At 45.5% G+C, this 19622-nt stretch overlaps 1 protein-coding gene across 2 annotated transcripts in view; it reads right to left on the reverse strand.

Annotated features, from left to right (window-relative positions):
• The window catches only part of PPP1R14D (protein phosphatase 1 regulatory inhibitor subunit 14D), a 54185-nt gene that overhangs the window by 14370 nt on the left and 20193 nt on the right, over nucleotides 1-19622 (reverse strand). The window lies entirely within an intron of this gene.

Below are 19622 nucleotides of genomic sequence, written 5' to 3' on the forward strand. Positions count from 1 at the left end.
ACATACTTCCACATCTGTATGGTGGATATTCTGAAGACATTTTCTGAGCCAGAATGCATCATTCAATATGTGGACGACGTCTTACTTCAAACAGAGACAAAGGAGCAGCACTACGCTCTGCTGGAGGAACTCCTGACACTAATCGAGAATGCGGGTCTGAAGTTAAATCCCAAAAAGGCACAATTGATGAAGGATTCAGTGTGTTTCTTAGGTGTGATAGTTTCACAGGGGGGAAGGACTCCAGACCCGAACAAATGTGAAACTATCAGGAATCTACCAAGACCAATCACTAAAACTGCTTTGAGGCAGTTCCTGGGAATGGTTGGTTTCTGCAGGGACTTCATTGAAGGCTTTGCAGAAAAGGCAAGACCCCTGTATGAGTTTCTCAAAGGAGAAAAGAGGGAAACAGACCCCTTAGACTGGTTGGGAGAGCATGAACAAGCTTTCACCGAGCTAAAGGTGAGTCTGATGCAGGCCCCGGCTTTGAGCAATCCGAATGCCGATTTGCCCTTTGCACTACAAGTGTACGCCTCTGCTGTAGCAATAACAGCTGTGTTACTGCAGGAGAGGCAGGGTAAATGGGTACCTGTGGGATATTGGTCCAGAGTACTAAGCCCGGTAGAGAGGGGATTCGATGAATGTGTCAGGAACCTTTTGGCAGTGCATTGGTCGGTTCTCGCCACAGAACATGTTGTGGGGTTTGGTAAAATCATTCTGCAGACACCCCATTCCCCAATTAAAATGCTTCTGGAACGTACCCTCAGTGGAGTATCCTCCCAAAGGGTAGCCAGATGGCTAGTGGATTTGACACCCAGGAATCTGGCGGTGACCCACAATGCCACCTACACTCTCCCACAATTAATGCAATATGAGGGGGAGCAACATGACTGTGGGGAGGTACATCGGACCAGGACACAGGAGATGTTCAGATTAGCATTGGGTAATGGAGACCTTAAAGTCTGGGTGGATGGATCAAGGTACTGGGATGAAGGAAGTTTTCACACAGGGTATGCCCTGTGGTGCCCCCAGACCAATGAGAAAATCATGACCAAATGCCCTCGAAGCTTTTCTGCCCAAAGAGCTGAACTAGAGGCAGTGAGAGAGGCCATTACGCATTTCAGTTCAGGTCCCATAACCATATTCTCCGACAGCGCCTATGTAACAAGGTCTCTGACCGAATACATGCCTTTGTGGCAGTCAAGGGGCTTCAGTGATGCCTCTGGGAGAGAATTGGTACATAGTGCGGTGCTAAGAGACATATGGGAAAGAGCGAGTGTGGAACCTCAGAGAGTGGCTATCATTAAGGTGAGAGCACACCAAAAAGGTGGAGAGGAAATTACTGTGGGTAACAACAAGGCAGATGAGCTGGCAAAGGAGGCAGCCCTGATAGGGGTCAAGTGGACACCCTATGATGCGGAAGGGAGGCAGGCATGGGAGGAACATAATTTTGAGGAGCAGAAAGTGACAGCAGGTTCACATGAACTCTTGCCGGTGCTAAGGATGCCTACCCCATGTTTAGCAGGTGAGCAAAATAAGGACGAGGCCTTGAGCTCAATCAAAAAGCAGCTTAGAGCAAAAGCGGCAGATGCTCCCCAAGATTATGTATTGGAAGACGATCTACTGTTAAAAGAAACGTCAGAAGGACGAAGGTTTGTAGTTCCCTCCCAACATCAAAAAGACTTAGCCCTTGAGAATCACAGGTTAACAGGCCACATGGGTGTTCAGGGTACCTTGAAATTTGTACAAGCTAGGTACTGGTGGGAGACAATGGGAAACACAGTCTCACAGGTAGTGCAGGAATGTTTAATATGTGCACAAATGAACCCTAGGCCAAAGGGACAGAGACCAGTATTAGCAAGGGTACCATTAGCCAATGGACCCTGGGAAAACCTACAGATTGACTTTGTTGGTCCATTGCAAAGTACCCCTGGAGGATACAGATATCTACTGGTAGTGGTGGACGTCTTTTCGAAATGGGTGGAGTCTCTGCCCCTAAGAAAGGACTCTGCTACGGCCACAGCTAGAGCTCTGTGGACCGAAGTTTTTTCAAGATGGGGGTTCCCCAAAGTCCTGGAATCCGATAGGGGGACTCACTTTACCGGCAGGGTCATGAAACATATTTGTGAGCTGCTGGGTGTAGAACAGAGATTCCATGTGCCATACCATCCACAATCATCAGGAATGGTTGAAAGGATGAATCGAACATTGAAGGAGAGGCTTAAAAAGATGGTACTGCAATCAGGAAAGAACTGGCTGATTCATCTGCCTGCAATCCTGATGGCCGTACGAGGGTCTACAGCCAAAAGTACGTCAGTAACTCCATATCAGCTGATGACGGGGAGAATGATGAACCTTAGCCACCCAGCAGACCCAATACTTAGTACCCCCTTGAGAGAGAGTGCGGAAAAGGACAGATTTCTGGTCCAACTGCAAGAGCAGGTACAGAGGTATTTGCAATTTGCTGCAAGTAACATGGCACCTAAAGAGAAGGAGCAGCCTGGAAGGCCTCCCATTAGCTTGAAGATTGGAGACAGGGTCATGGTAAAGAACTTTGTTTCCAAGTCTTCATGGGACGCAAACTGGACTGGACCGTTCGCAGTCACTATGGCCCTTAGTGATCAGGTGGTCAAAGTAAAGCGGCTCATGGATAACAAGGGTGCAAAAGGCATGAAAAAGAGGGAAATAGAGAGATGGGTTCATGCTGATCAATGTAAAAGGTACTGCTGATAGGAATTGATTCCGCTCTTGTTCTTGTTTTTCAGAGTCCTGGTGGAGCAAAGATTGGCAAAGTCTCTGAAAAAAAAAAAAATGGATGGAAGGATCATAATTGTCGTGTTGGCGATCCATCTGAGCCATGTAACATCTCAAATTGACTCAGACGAATACTCAGGGGATGATGTTGAAAGGGAAAACCCTGAGGAGAACCATGCATCCACTTCAATTGTATCATCGATGTTGGACTTGTTGGGCCAAAAGGGGATGCAGGGGGGAGATGAAAGAAGGAGAAAGGTCAGGATTATATCAGAAAGCCCTAAGTTACCGGACACATACCAATGGGGTCACCAGGGCAATTTGCAATACAAGGTTTCTTTTGCTTTTGGACGATTTAATCCTAACTCAACATCTCAAGGACGTGCGTATAAACAAAACTTGCAAAACATCATACCGGAAACTCTCCAGCCGTTTATAGATGTGACTATATATATGAATGAAACGGGTTATTGGTTAGGTAAAGATTCCAACCTATCTAAACCTTGGGAAACAAGGGACGTAGGATATGGGGTTTTTGGTGAAGAATTGAAAGAAGGGAAATATGTTTTTATGTGTGGCATATACTGGCATGATCAAAGTAATAGGGCGCAGAGACCCAGGAGGCTGACACTTAGGCATAGTAGGGTGGCCGTCGGCCAAACGAGGGAGCTCCAGATGACACATCAACGGGGTGAGAATTTCCTTGTGGGGGCAGTATCTCGGTCTTATCAGTCCTACAGAGAAGCTCTTGGTTACTGGACGTGTGGGACACCAGAATTGGACATGGGGGAGATACGCCTGGTTGATGTCTCACCTGAGAGGTTGAAACCCTGCATAAGCGGTGCCAGTGATCACACACAGGAGCATATTCCATTAGAGAAAGGGGAACCGCTACAAATAGATCTAAGCTCACCACAAACACTGGCTACCAGGGTACAATATGCCTTCACCACATGGCATTTCAATGTCTCACAATGGTTGGTAAAATCATATTACCCTATATGTGCTGAATATACGCTGAATCAAGTGCGGTCAGTATATCAGTGGCTTGCTCCGCGGAATGGGGTCCAGACAGGACGCTTAATTCTGAGGAGTGACCGAAAGAGGAGGGATGTATTCAGCACTATAGTAGGGGGAATAGGAGCTGGGATGGGGGTTATCAATGGAGTGGACATCGATCTCCTGAGGAACAAACTCTCAGCCATAGTTTCAGACAGTAAGCGGGGCTTTGTTGCTCAGAAAGAAATTAATGACATTATTGATAATATTCAACAGCGTCACATAAATACTCAGGTACAAGTAGCTCAAGATTTTATCCGCCATTTTAAGAGGTTGGTGGATAGTGTGGTGATACAGGGTAAAAACATGTCATGGGCTCTGGCATGCACGCAGGGACAGGCGGAACTATCAACCAACATCAAGCTAATTGTACAGTCCCTGTATGGTGGGAAATGGCCTTATGAGCTGGCGTCACAACTCAGTAAGATCCTACCAAAACACATCCCTTACACTAATCCAAGTTGGTGGTCGAATGCCTGGATTGGATGTACTGACTTGGATTATGAGAGATGTTACGCTTCTTCATTGATCCCATATACAGAAGTGCAGACCCAATCTGTGTATTCGGTGATATCAATGGGCTTACTGACTGGGGACTCTACTTTATTGCATCTGAGGCTAACGTACCCACATGTGATCAGAGAGTATGGCAGCTGGAGGCAGGTTGATATTTCCCTCTGTCGGAGGCATGACCATGACGTCCTTTGTATGCCGGGCCAATACACAGTGGTGAATGAGAAGTGTTGGGAGGACGCGTCACTCTGTGTGCTGGATGGGGAGAATATTGCCGGGAAGGGAATACCAGTGTATTATTTGGGACATGGGAGAGTTTGCTTCTTTGTCCTAAAGGATACTAATGTGACTTTAATCATGAGAATAGGGTGTTCGGTGAACCTGACAATGGCAAGGGGACCATGGTGTACCCTTGGCGGTGTCTCTGAGATCCAGACACAGGAATGGAACTATGTGGTACCGCATATGGCCAACCTGTCGGTGGATATCAACCAGAACCGCCCGGTTAATCTGAGAGCCCTGAACCTTGGTATGGGAAATAAAATACAAGAATGGTTAGCAGATTGGGATAAGGATGAGAGCCTCATGAGGATGCTGCAGCAAGAGAGAGCTAATGCTACTATAGCCATATATCATAATCAGAAGGAAATAAAGGAGGTAGTGCATCAATTAGATACTGATGTGGGAGGGTCTTGGTGGGAGGTAATCTTCGGACATTCCAATAAGGCCAATAGCATTTTGAATTATTTAATACATCCCGTTGTGGTATTACTCATTATTGCTGCAGTGTCGTCATTGGTGCAAGTTGTTATGTGTTGTTGGACCAGACATTTATATAGGAGGGTTTCGCATCTATCTATGCAAGTGGAGGGACGAACTGACGGTAAGGTCTCTGCATATGTGATAGAGGCTTTGCTGCCAGCTCAGAGCCCTGGAATAAAACTGACGTGCCAAAATTGCGGTAGGGAAGGCCATCGTGAGCAAGCCTGCCTAATCCCGACCCGTAGTTACGGCAAGGATGTATAGGAGGTGGGGAGCGGGATACGCAAATTGAGAGGTCCTATGTATATATGTATATTAGGGTAATGGGCTGTTTTATGTCATGGCATAGTGTGATAAAGGTGTGTTTTAGGTTAAAACATGTGCGAAAGGCCGTCCTCGTGACTCAGGGTCTGAAAGCTGGGCGATATGTTGCTCTGAATGGGTGCTGGTGAATGGTGAATGAATGGGCACCCCTTGCCTGTACTGCCATCCTGAAGATACCCAAGATGCAGAATGGTGACATGGAAGCTGTCGCTGAAGAATGGTGGAGATGTGTCACTCAGTGGCAAAGCGGCATGTGTTGGGAAACATCACGTGGTAAAACAATTATGGACTGCCCCATAGGACCTGTTTCTGCACACGTTGAAAACACAACGTGGTAAGACACTTGTGTACTGTTCCATAAGAGATGTCTCTGGAGCGCTCGTTGGAAACAACCACGCGTTACACAAGCTAAGGACTGTGCCACAGGTACTGGTTCGGAAGCACATGTTGGGGAACCACACACGTTAAGACAGTTATGGACTGTTCAAAAGGAGCCGTGTCTGAAGAAGGGTGGTATGCGCCGTGTTTAGGCGCAAAGCGGCATATGTTGGAATCAGACAGGAATTATTGTTATACATCTACACAGCTGTTTGTACAGCCGAACTCAGCCATAGTGATTGCCAGGCAGTTTCACACGTTTAAAAACAAGGAATGTGACACAACTTGAATAGCAGAATGAGTTTCTATTCAGCCCACCTGGAATGTACGGAACTTCAAAGAGGATATGGCGCCGGCTTGTCTGCAAGAACAGAGGGACAGTTGGTGGGGCGTCCGAGATTAGGCCACGAGATAGCAATCCAGTCGGAGCAGTTGCAATTATGGGCAAACACTGCCCCCAGAGGCCAAGTATGGCAGGACTGGTAGCCTGGGGGAGGAGACGCCCCAGAGACGCTGATTGGTCTATGGGAAAGAGTAGGATGGGCTATGGGGTGTGGTATGGCTGAAGTATGTTTGACAAAAAGGGTTGTGACCTGAGCTCTGCCTCTTTATTCCATCAGAAGACCCAGTCACGAGGATCGATAAGTATAAGGCTTAGATTGCACTGTGATTGTATGCTATGTATTATTGTAACTTCTATTAAAACCTTATGCACGCTGTATTATTCCCTTGGGAAATAAATAAGATTTAATTGACCTTAGACCGTGTATTGATTTCATAGCCAAGGGTGGTAGTAATTCTGATATTACCAATAACATGTGCTTAGCATATTGATTGATAGCTAACCTATAGGGACTAAACAAAGGAATACGTAACTGATAATAACAGCACTAGACTAAATTGCCACATTATAAATTTTCCAGGTTACTGGGAAGGGACCCACAAATCTTGGGCCCAGTTTTCTAAATGGACATGCCAATTTCAAATTCAGGGTAGATAGCCAAACCAAACCCCCGGGTTTTAAATCGAGCTCCCCTCTCCTTTTTTTGTCAAAAACCGCCTTGTTGCGCTCTTGGGTCCTTGCCATCGTTTCTTGAAGCAGTTTGTTATTGGTGGAGAAAAAGTCCAAAATTTCTTGAGCCGCCGAAACTGTACATTCAGGAATGTTGGTTGATAAGAACAGAGGGTGAAAACCGTAGTTCGCAAAAAAGGGAGATTGATTTGTTGCAGAATGAACAGAGTTATTGTAGGCGAACTCGGCAAGTGGTAAAAGGGATACCCAATCGTCTTGCGAAAAAGAAGAATAACATCGCAAATATTGCTCGAGGGTCTGGTTTGTTCGTTCGGTCTGACCATTGGTCTGGGGATGGTAGGCAGAAGAGAACGAAAGGTCAAACTTCAAGGACTCACACAAGGCTCTCCAAAACTTCGATGTAAATTGCACCCCACGATCGGAAACAATGTTTGCGGGTATTCCGTGGAGCCTTACTATTTCCTTAATAAAGATCCTTGCGGTCTCAGGAGCAGAAGGTGTACCCTTCATGGGCAGAAAGTGAGCCATCTTGGAGAATCTGTCAACCACCACAAAAAAGTGGTAAGGCCTTCTGACGGTGGTAATTCCACGATAAAGTCTATGGAAATCATTCTCCAAGGTCTCTCCGGAATAGGGAGTGGTTTCAGCAAGCCCCAGGTTTTGGTCTTGCTACCCTTGTTCTGGGCACAGGTGATGCATGATTCTACCTAAAGCTTGCAATCTCTTAGCAATTGAGGCCACCAGAAGGTGCGTTGGAGGAGGTCGGCGGTCTTGTGTACCCCAAAGTGGCCGACCAACTTGTGGTCGTGGCAAGATTTGAGAATAGCTCCGTAGTCCGTAGTAGATCTGTAGTTGTTGGGGCACGTAGATTTTATTTTCATGCCATAACAAATTATTGCTGGAGTGTAGGATGGTGTTTGATGGGAGCGGAGCCGATGATGAAGCCTGCTTGAGTTGGGACAAAAGATCCTCCTGGAGCATAAGGAAGTTTCTGGGTGCAAGGATGGTATCTGTTGATTGAAGGACTTCGGGTTCGCTGAACATCCGGGACAGCGCGTCGGGTTTGGTGTTTTTTGATCCGGGCCTATACGTGATATGAAAGTAAAATCTTGTAAAGAAAAGTGCCCATCTGGCCTGACGCGGTTTCAGCCTCTTAGCAGTCTTCAAGTACTCTAAGTTCTTGTGGTCAGTGTATACCAGAATGGGATGAGCTGCTCCCTCCAGGAGATAGCGCCATTCCTCAAGTGCAGCTTTGATAGCGAGTAGCTCCCTATCCCCGACGTCATAATTTCTCTCCGCTTCAGACAACTTGCGCGAGAAGAACGCCACCGGATGCAATAAGGCCTTGGGGCCCTGTCTCTGAGAGAGAACTGCCCCCACTGCAATTTTGGATGCATCCACCTCGAGGATGTAGGGTAGCGCAGAATTGGGATGCTTCAAGACAGAAGCCGACACAAATTGTTCTTTAAGGGAGGTGAACGCAGCTTGAGCCTCCGGAGTCCACTGAAATTTGATACCCTGTCTGGTTAATCTTGTGATCGGGGCGATGATCGTAGAGAAACCCTTGATGAACTTGCGATAAAAATTCGCAAACCCCACAAAACGTTGAATTCCTCTTTTATCAGTAGGAGCTGGCCAGTCCAGGATAGCGGAAACTTTTTGGGGATCCATCTTGATTCCATCTACCGAAATGATCAGCCCCAGGAACTGAATGCTGCAACGTTCGAACTCGCACTTCTCAGGTTTCGCGTACAGACCGTGTTGACGAAGCCGAGTAAGAACTTTTTTAACGTGTTCCCTGTGAACGGGCAGAGAGGGGGAGAAGATCAAAATGTCGTCCAGGTACACTATGACAAACAGGTCGAGATAGTCCCTGAAAATATCATTCACAAAATGCTGGAAAGTCGCAGGAGCGTTACATAGCCCAAAGGGCATTACGAGATATTCAAAGTGTCCGAAGCGGGTGCGGAAGGCAGTGCGGAAGTCTTCCATTCGTCCCCGCTTCGGATACGTACCAAATTATAGGCTCCGTGAAGATCCAGTTTTGTGAAGATAGTGGCTGATCCGAGGCGCTGAAATAATTTGGGCACCAAAGGCAGTGGGTACCGGTTTTTGACTGTAACTTTATTTAAGTCCCGATAGTCGACACAAGGGTGCAGGGAATGGTCCTTCTTTTCTACAAAAAAGATTCCTGCCCCTGCTGGGGAAGTAGAAGGGCGTATAAACCCCTTTTTCAGATTGTCATCGATGTAAGTCCTGAGATTCTCCAATTCCACTTCAGTTAAAGGGAAAATCCTCCCGAACGGGATTTCAGCTCCAGGGAGGACCTCAATCGGGCAATCATAGGGTCTATGAGGGGGAAGTGTTTCCGCCCCCTTCTTGCTGAACACGTCCAAGAAACCATGGTAGACCTCAGGAACACACTGGTGAGTCTCGATATCGGTTTCCAAGCACATTAAATGGGGCAAGACCTTAATGGCTTCTTGGAGGCAGTGCTGACGGCAATAGGGAGAGGAAAAGTTAATGTTTTCGGTGGACCAGTCAATTTGCGGGTTGTGTGCCCGAAGCCAGGGCATGCCCAGTATGATAGGGAAAAGGGGAGATTCAATAATGTCCAGGCAGAGTTGTTCCTGATGGTTACCGGAAATAGTGGCAGTCAAAGGAAGCGTCTCTTGTGTCACCGGCCCAGATTTGATAGCCGATCCATCGGCAAGGTGTACAGTCAAACCCTTCGCCCTGGGCCGTAAGGGCACTTGGAATTTTCGGGCAAACGACAAGTCCATGAACCCACTACACGCTCCGGAATCAATTATCGCGGTGACTTGAATGTTCCCTCCTGGAAGCTGAAGAGAAACAGGAACAGCCAGGTGAGTAGTATTACTAGGCACAGCAGGTAAAACAGGAGTAGGCAAAGAAGAGTGCTTACGGAGTTTGGCAGGACAGGATCTCACGTAGTGTCCAGGCTCCCCACAGTAAAGACAGAGATTGTTGAGCTGCCGGCGTTGACGTTCTTCGGTAGTGAGAGTTGGTCTAAGTAAGCCCAGTTGCATGGGTTCAGGAGTGTCAGCAGCGGGATGTGCAGGAGGGTTGGGAACACGGGGTAACATCCAGACTGGTCGGGAAGGACCGGCAGTGCGTTCAGCTCTCCGTTCTCTCAGACGTCTGTCAATCTGGATAGACAGATTAATAAGGGCCTCAAGTGTTGCTGGAATACCAACCCGGGCCAATTAATCTTTTAAAGGTTCGGAGAGTCCCATGCGAAACTGATAACGTAGAGCGGCATCGTTCCAGGTAGTATCGGAACTCCAGCGCCGGAACTATAACGCAGCTTCCGCAGTGGCCGCTTGTTGTGGATCCTCGTAGAGCAGACCCATTGCTTGGAAGAAAGTATTCAGGTTGTTAAGGCATGTATCCTTTTGCTCCAAGAGGCGGTGGGCCCATGCCTGGGGCTCACCCAATAGGAGGGAGATGACAAAACCCACCTTAGTGGATTCAAGGGAGAAAGTTCTGGGTTGAAGTGCAAAAAATTATTCACAGGCATTGCGGAAAGCTCTATACTTGCTGCGATTTCCCGAAAACCTCTCCGGAGTTGGGACCTTAGGCTCAGGGGGCATCATAACTACAGATGGTGCAGAAGAAGTTCCTGGCACGGCAGGGCCTGTAGTAGATAGGACCTGGACACGCTCTTCCAACCGGGAATAACCCTCTTGTAGGGATTTTACAGCCTGGGTAAGTCCAGCAAGATGACGGCATAAATCATCCATAGCCGAATCTCCCTGCGTGGGCTCAGACATGGCTACTGTCATGTACCTTAAGGCAGAGCCCGGAATGCAGGGAGCGGCTTCTCGTAAACCCCTGACTCGGGAGACCCTGGTAGTGATGACAGGGGCTCGGGAGCACAGAGGGGCACAAGTGCTTGACTGGACAGTTGAAGTAAGAGCAGCAGACCGATGATGGTGGAGGTGTCCTGTAGTCCAGCAGCGGAATGTAGGTAATGGAAGGTTCAGCAGACAGCAGAAGGATTCCTGTAGTCCGGCAACGGGATACAAGTGGTCGCAGGGTACAACGAACAACGGGAGGAGTTCTGTAGTCCGGCAGTGAATGCTGGTGCAAACTGAATACAGCAGGAAGTGGGAAGAGTCCAGTAGTCCGCAGCAAGAGGTAGAAGGCAAACAAAGCGCAGAGGGAGTAACAACCGGGTACGGTGGTAGACAGGGAGGTGTCCTGTAGTACAGCAGCGGTAAACAGGCAACAGACAGATAACGGATGGTGTAACAGTCCAGGTCAGGCACAGGCGAGCAGATCAGGTACAAAAACGGAATCCAGAATCCAGAGTAGTCGGGTACAAGCCAAAGTCGGGGGCAGGCAGCAAACAGCAGAGTCGGGAACAAGCCGGGTTCAATACGGATCAGGATACGGATGCAGGTTCAGGTTCAGATACAGGATACCGGGATACACGGGAACGCTGTTGATCAGGCAGCAAGGCAGTGAAGCAAGGATCCACTTTAAATAGCGCTATTGGCACCAATTACGTCAAACGGCCACGCGCGCACCGCTGATCGCGGTAAAGCTCTTGAAACTGCACAGAAGATCTTCTGCGACTTACGCCGCTCGGATGCCTGTGAGAAGGATCTTCCTGACAGCAAGGCAGGCTTGGACAGCATGGTGTTAAATAGTGTATCCTGTAGAGGCTAGGGTTAAGCCATGCTGAGGGAAGATTACTTAACCATGCAGGTGTGAGAGGGCAGACCCTAAGGCTGATACACAGATCAGAGGTAAACAGACAGACAGGACATGACAGTATTACTACAGATTCATGACAGTAACCAGAACTTATGATGGCAATTATCCAATGGCAAATAAGAATTGTGATTGGTTTCAAATAATTACAGTATCTCACAAAAGTGAGTACACTCCCTCACATTTTTGAAAATAGTTTATAAAAAATTTTCAAGGCAGTGGTCGTCTTGGAGGTGTGTTTGGGTTATCATGTTGGAATACTGCCCTGCGGCCCAGTCTCCGAAGGGAGATCATGCTCTGCTTCAGTATGTCACAGTACAAGTTGGCATTCATGGTTCCCTTAATGAACTGTAGCTGCCAAGTGCCAGCAGCACTCATGCAGCCCCAGACCATGACACTCCCACCACCATGCTTGACTATAGGCAATAAACACTTGTTTTTGTAATCCTCACCTGATTGCCGCCACACACGATTGATACCATCTGAACCAAATACGTTTATTTTGGTCTCATCAGACCACAGGACATGGTTCCGTAATCCATGTCCTTAGCCTGCTTGTCTTTAGCAAACAGTTTGTGGGCTTCCTTGTGCATCATCTTTAGAAGAGGCTTCCTTCTGGGACGACAGCCATGCAGACCAATTTGATGCAGTGTGTGGCATATGGTCTGAGCACTGACAGGCTGGCCCCCCCCCCCACCCCTTCAACCTCTGAAGCAATGCTGGCAGCACTCATATGTCTATTTCCCAAAGACAACCTCTGGATATAATGCTGAGCACGTGCACTCAACTTCCTTGGTCAACCATAGTGAGGCCTGTTCTGAGTGGAACCTGTCCTGTTAAACCGCTGTATGGTCTTGGCCACTGTGCTGCAGCTCAGTTTCAGGGTCTTGGCAATCTTCTTATAACCTAGGCCATCTTTATGTATAGCAACAATTCTTTTTTTCAGATCCTCAGAGAGGTCTTTGCCATGAGGCGCCATGTTCAACTTCCAGTGACCAGTATGAGAGAGTGAAAGTGATAACACCAAATTAAATACACCTGCTCCCCATTCACACCTGAGACCTTGTAACACTAACGAGTTACATGACACCAGGAAGGGAAAATGGCTAATTGGGCCCAATTTAGACATTTTCTCTTAGGGGCGTACTCACTTTTGTTGCCATTGGTTTAGGCATTAATGGCTGCGTGTTGAAGTGGAGTTTCACCCATTTAAGAGTCAGCAGCTACAAAAAGTGTAGCTGCTTACTTCTAATAATCAAAAAACCCTCCTGTTCCATGGTCCAACGATGCAGGCGCCGGAGCTCCGCTCCTCTTCCCATCCTCTCCGAGGCGCAGGCATTGTTACTGTGGGCTTCACAGCTGGGCATGCACTGCCTGGGCACGGACCTGTGACGTGTCCCAGAAGATTGCAGGGAGGGAGGAGGGACAGGTGATCTTCCTTCCGGCGCCGTGGTGCCAGAGAGGAAGTGGCAGCTTGGTGCTCGTAAAAACAGAGTACTTGCCCCCCCAAAAATAATATGCCAAATGTGGCATGTCAGGGGGTCACTTACACTTAAAGCGGAAGTTCCATTTTTGGGTGGAGCTCCACTTTGAGTTATTTTGAGGGGATAGCAAATTTTCACTGTTATACCAGCTGTACACTACTTTACATTGCAGCAAAGTGTCATTTCTTCAGTGTTGTCACATGAAAAGATATTTACAAAAATATGAGGGGTGTACTCACTTTTGTGAGATAATATAAGTTTATACAACTGATCTTGCTCTTTATATATCTCCAAATGCCCAAAAAGTCTACTTTTACAGTTAATAGTCCATTTTAACTTAATATTCTTAGCATTTCTGTTCATCTCCATAAATACCTCTAAGGAAGCCATATCTCCCTTCCAAATTAGCACAAGGTCAACACTGAATCTTTCATAACAAATAAGTTCCTTGGAGTGTTCTATCAGTACCTCTTCCTCCTCCAAATCCAAATCTAGCCCCCATGGTAATACCCTTTTCCTGTAAAAAATATTAATCCTTATACCAAAAGTAATTATGACTCAGACAAAATTTGAGACATTTCAGCAGATTTGTTTTGTGTATATCAGGTCCAAGCATCCCAAAGCCCATTCAACTGACCAGAGGGCTTTGTTATGCCCAATTATAGTATATATAATGAACTAACATCTGCTGTGGCAAGAATACACTAGTCTGGTCCTTCTAGTGACTCAAGTAGTTGGATCACATGTTTGGTGTCTTTGATATACAGTATGCTTCAGTTCTAGCCACCAATGGCTGCAAGAAATAATCAATATATTGTCCTAACCTCAAACAGATTGATTCAATACCATTAATATTGGGTCTCCCTGTGGCCTTATTTAAACTTTTATAAATCTTAGGTAAAAAATAAATAATTGGGGTTTTACATGCTACAGGATTTAAATATTGTGCCTCTTTGTTAGTAAGCAGATTTTTGTTTTTTCCTTTCTTAATCAATTTATCTAACTTGGACTTATTCAATTATGGGGTTTCTATGCAGCACCTGGTAAGTATCTTTATCAGATAGTTACCTATTAAGTTCCTCTTCATAATAATGTTTACTCAGGTTTACTCAACAGGGGGATCAGAGGGGGCAGTATCAGAGTAGTTATGAGTAACCATATAGAAATTATCACCAATCATGCTATCAGGGTGGGGATAGGCATGATATACCCACTGGGAATAGTTTTGTTCCATTATACAATCAGTCTGTTGAGCATCAGACATTAGTTGGAAAAAAACATTTGGGTGAAAAAGAAGAGAAAGGGAGGGAGGAGAGCAGGAAGACAGATCCAAAAAAAAAATATCAGTAGGGACAGGCATATATAACCTAAGTAGTATGGATTTGAATAGGGAAGAAAGAAGAGTCCTTGATAAGGGCCTAAAGTATGGGCCTATAAAAAAATTGGAATACTTTTGATATGTATGTTCACATACAAAAATATGTTCACACACTTAATATAAAAAAGTATTTTTTGTCGAAACCGGACATCAGACCTCCCACAATAGATACTGATATTCATTCCACAAATGGAAGTTAGGAGACGCCTTGCTGAAAAGGGGGGGGGGGCTTGGTTTTCTTGAGTAAACGTTATTAGGAAGAGGAAATTAATAGGCAACTATCTGATAAAGATACTTCCCAGGTGAAAACACATAATTGAAAATTAGTCCAAGTTAGATAAATTGATTAAGAAAAGAAAACTGTGCTTAATAACAAAGAGGCACAATATTTAAATCCTGTAGCATGTACAACACCAATTATTTGTTTTCTACCTAAGATTCATACAAGTTTAAATAAGCTCCCAGGGAGACCCATTATTGAAGTGGTTGTACACCCTGTACAACCACTTTTACCTACAGATAAGCCTATATTAAGGCGTATCTGTAGGTGCTGGAAATATTATCTAAACCTCCACGGTTTAGGAGATATTTACAAAAAAAAGCATGTGTCGATGTCTACGGTGCACGCGCACTTTAGAAAGGGCAGATCGTGCCATTTCTAACAGAGTCATGCTGTGTCTGGCACTCCCGCTTGCCACTCACAGAGCCGGAGTTCAAGGCCCCGGAATGCAGAGGGGTGAAGATGGACGTTCGCTGCTAGTGGGAACAGCGGTGACATCTCAGGCTTCGGTTTTAGGTAAGTGACACATAATAAATAAAAAATGTGTAGCCCTAATATTCTATCAAGTGAGTGGTTTATCAATGAAGATGATCAAATGGTGAATTACCACTAAGTGAAAGTGCTAACTGGAGTGTAAAAATATATTTAATCCTTTTTATTACATTTTTCAAATCCAAAGTTTAACATTAAAATTTACAGCTCACAGAAGCCTTCATCTCAACCATGATTGACACAAAAACAGAGCTATTCACAACATTCAAGTTATTACAAACATTACCTTATGATTAACCCCGGCCACCCACCTGACCCACATCCTATTTGAATACACACTGCTAGCTCCAGTCACTCCAATTCCAATGGTAGTTGACTGGTTGGGAGAGAGCAAATGTCGCCGGGAGCAAGAAAGGGGCGGGGGGGTTTTCCTGCTGCACCCGGAGGCCAGGCCAAATGGGGGGGAGCGAGAAAGCCCCTGGTCCCCCCTCACTCAGCCAAGGGTTCCATAACGCCCCAAACTTCTTTAAGTTGTTTTGCTTTATAAACATCACTCTTTCACACCAAATTGTGGAATTAATATCTTTAACCCATGATTCAAATGCAGGGGGATTCCTGGCTTGCCAGTTTATTGCTATTAGCCGCCTAGCCCGATACAGGCACCTTAGTACTGACGTCCTTGTTGAGAAGGGAATTCTACCCTCCTCTAGGATCCCCAAGAGGCACGTCTTAGCTTCTGGTTTTAAAGTAGTCTTAAAGGTCCTGTTTATTCTATGTACTATTTCTATCCAATATATTCAAATATATAGTATATGCAATTCCTAGATCATACACAGGGTAGAATTCCCTTCTCAACAAGTACGTCAGTACTAAGGTGCCTGTATCGGGCTAGGCGGCTAATAGCAATAAACTGAAGCTTGCTGATTAATAGTGGAAGAAAGAGAGGACTCTATGCTAGGTATAATATTAAGGTTCTAAGTTATATCATGACCAAAAATACTTCTCAAAAGGATAAAATCGAATTTTCAGATAATAAATGGTTAATGGATAATGCTGGTGATACCCACTGTGTATATACGGTATGTGTGCACACATATAGTCATACATATACACACACAAATACAATAACAGCTCATGCATACCCACATACCTGCACGTACGTGCAGTTGTAAACATGTACATGTGCAACAAACGCATGCATATACGTGAGTATATACAAACATCTTTCTATCCCAATACTCTCTAGAGGGAACATAATATTGTATAAAATTTAGCAGATTAGTAATTTTTTCTTCATAAATTTTGGCCAAAATTTATACTACTACATATCTTTGGTAAAAATAAGTACAAATTGGTGGATATTATTTGGTCTTTGTGAAAGTTATAGAGTCCACAAGCTATGGTGCCAATATCTGAAAATTGATCACACCTGAAGTACTGACGGCTTATTTCAATTCTTGAGACCCTAACATGCCAGAAAAGTACAAATACCCCCCAAATGACCCCTTTTTGGAAAGAAGACATTCCAAGGTATTTAGTAAGAGGCATGATGAGTTTTTTGAAGTTGTCATTTTTTCCCACAATTCTTTGCAAAATCAAGATTTTTTTTACTTTTTTTTTTTTCACAAAATTGTCATATTATCAGTTTATTTCTCACACAGCATATGCATACCACAAATTACACCCCAAAACACATTCTGCTATTACTCCCGAGTACGGCGATACCACATGTGTGAGACTTTTACACAGTGCGGCCACATACAGAGGCCCAACATGCAGGGAGCGCCATCAGGCGTTCTGGAGCACCCAGGACAATTCTGACATTTCTCTCCTACATGTAAAAATCATCATTTATTTGCTAGAAAATTACATCGAATCTCAAAACATTATATATGTTTTTTTAGCAAAGACCCTGGAGAATACAATGGTGGTCGTTGCAACTTTTTATCTCGCTCGGTATTTGCGCAGCAATTTTTCGAATGCTTTTTTTTGGAAAAAAAACAGTTTTGTGCTTAAAAAAAAAAAAACACAGTAAAGTTAGCCCATAATGTGAAAGATGAAGTTACACCGAGTAAATTGATACCTAACATGTCACTCTTCAAAATTGCACAGGCTCGTGGAATGGCGCCAAACGTCGCTACTTAAAAATCCCCATAGGCGACGATTAAATTTTTTTTTTACTGGTTATATGTTTTGAGTTACAGAGGAGGTCTAGGGCTAGAATTATTGCTCTTGCTCTAACGTTCGCAGCGATACCTCACATGTGTGGTTTGAACACCGTTTTCATATGTGGGCGGGACTTACGTATGCGTTCGCTTCTGCATGCGAGCACATGGGGACAGGGGCGCTTTAAAAAAAAAAAAAAATGTTATTGTTCATTTTACTTTATTTATTTTAGTTTGACATTTTTTTCCCCAAAAATTATTTTTTTTATCACTTTTATTCCTATTACAAGGAATGTAAACATCCCTTGTAATAGGAATATGGCATGACAGGTCCTCTTTACAGTGAGATATGGGGTCAATAAGACCCACATCTCAACTCTAAGCTGGGAAGCCTGAAAAAAAAAAAAGATTCTGGATTTGATCGTATTGGCGAGTCAGTAGAAGCACCGGAGGGCGGCGGGAGGGGGGGGGGTGTCTATGGCTGGGTATTGCAGGGTATCACCGACTATGGCTGGGTATGGCTGGGTATATCAGAGTATGGCTGGGTATCTCAGAGTATGGCGTTGCAGAGTATTGCGTTGCAGAGCATTGCAGGATATTGGAGGGTGTTGCAGAGCATTGCAGAGTGTTGCACGGTATTGGCAGGTGTTGCAGAGCATTGCAGAGTGTTGCAGGGTATTGGTGGGTGTTGCAGAGCATTGCAGAGTGTTGCAGAGCATTGCAGAGTGTTGCAGAGCATTGCAGAGTGTTGCAGGGTATTGGCGGGCGTTGCAGGGTATTGCAGAGTATTGCAGAGTGTTGCAGGGCATTGCAGAGTAATGCAGGGTATTGCAGGGTATTGCAGGGTTATGCAGAGTATTGCAGGGTAATGCAGATTATTGCAGAGTATTGCAGGGTAATGCAGAGTATTGCAGGGTATTGCAGGGTATTGCAGTGTAATGCAGAGTATTGCAGTGTAATGCAGAGTATTGCAGAGTATTGCAGGGTATTGCAGGGTATTGCAGAGTATTGCAGGGTATTGCAGGGTATTGCAGAGTATTGCAGAGTAATGCAGAGTATTGCAGGGTATTGCAGGGTATTGCAGAGTAATGCAGAGTAATGGCAGGGTAATGCAGAGTATTGCAGTGTATTGCAGAGTATTGCAGAGTATTGCAGAGTATTGCAGAGTATTGCAGGGTATTGCAGAGTATTGCAGAGTATTGCAGAGTAATGCAGAGTATTGCAGGGTATTGCAGAGTAATGCAGAGTAATGGCAGGGTATTGTAGAGAATTTGCAGGGAATTGAGGGGTTAATTTTCGGTGAGCAGCGATGTGGGCACTGCAGATGCAGCCCACATCGCTGCTGACACCGATCTCTTCCCCCTCCGCTGTTCCGATCGGTACAGAGAGGGGGAGGGAGGAACCGGCGTCATAACATCATTTGACGGAGCGATCACGTGGTAAACGGCCGCTATGAGCGGCCGTTTACCGTGATCCGTGATGCGCCGGGTCCTGTGGACCCGGCGGTCACGGATGCTCTCGAGTGCGCGCCCCAGGGGGCGCGCAAGAGCGGAATTCTGGGAGGACGTCATATGATGGCCTCCCAGAGTTAAGAAACCGCCCTGAAGCCGTCATTCGGCTATAGGGCGGTTATTAAGTGGTCAATCAATTAGTGAATTGATCGATTTCTGCAAACGTTATAAACTTATCTTCCACTATTAATCAGCAAGCTTCTTACTCATATTTACATTCACTTCGGTCTCCAGCCATCTACCTCTTTTAAGCTGTGTATTTGATTGACGGGCTGGCCACCCCATCAGATCTCTCTGTTTCTATTTCCTCTGTAATATAAGACTGCCAGGTTTGCCAGCCAATCATGGTCTGATGAAGAAGCTGTAGCTTCGAAATGCATTACCATTCCTTTCCACTGTGAATAATCACATTTCCTGTTCCTCTGAAGTCACGACCACCTACTTCTTGTTTCCTGCCTCCTGGTTCCCAGCATTCTCTGGATCCCTGTAAGATCACACCAGTACCCCAGGCTGCAAAGGGAAGACTTTTATGAGACTCCAGGACTGGCGATTTTCACCACATACTGAACTCATCTAATTTAACCTGTGAGTTACTACTTGCTTTTATTAAATATATGATTTATACTGCACTCAGTCTGGCGCCCCTCTGTTCCCATTTCTACACAGAGCTCATTGCTTCACTCTAAGGGAGCTGCCTCCAGGTGCTAATCATACAAGATCTTGGATCATTTATGGACATTATGTTTTAACAA

The sequence above is a fragment of the Lithobates pipiens genome, unplaced genomic scaffold, assembly GCF_037356315.1.
Source record: "Lithobates pipiens isolate NorthernLeopardFrog02 unplaced genomic scaffold, aLitPip1_a1.2 Scaffold_30, whole genome shotgun sequence".
Taxonomy (NCBI): domain Eukaryota; kingdom Metazoa; phylum Chordata; class Amphibia; order Anura; family Ranidae; genus Lithobates; species Lithobates pipiens.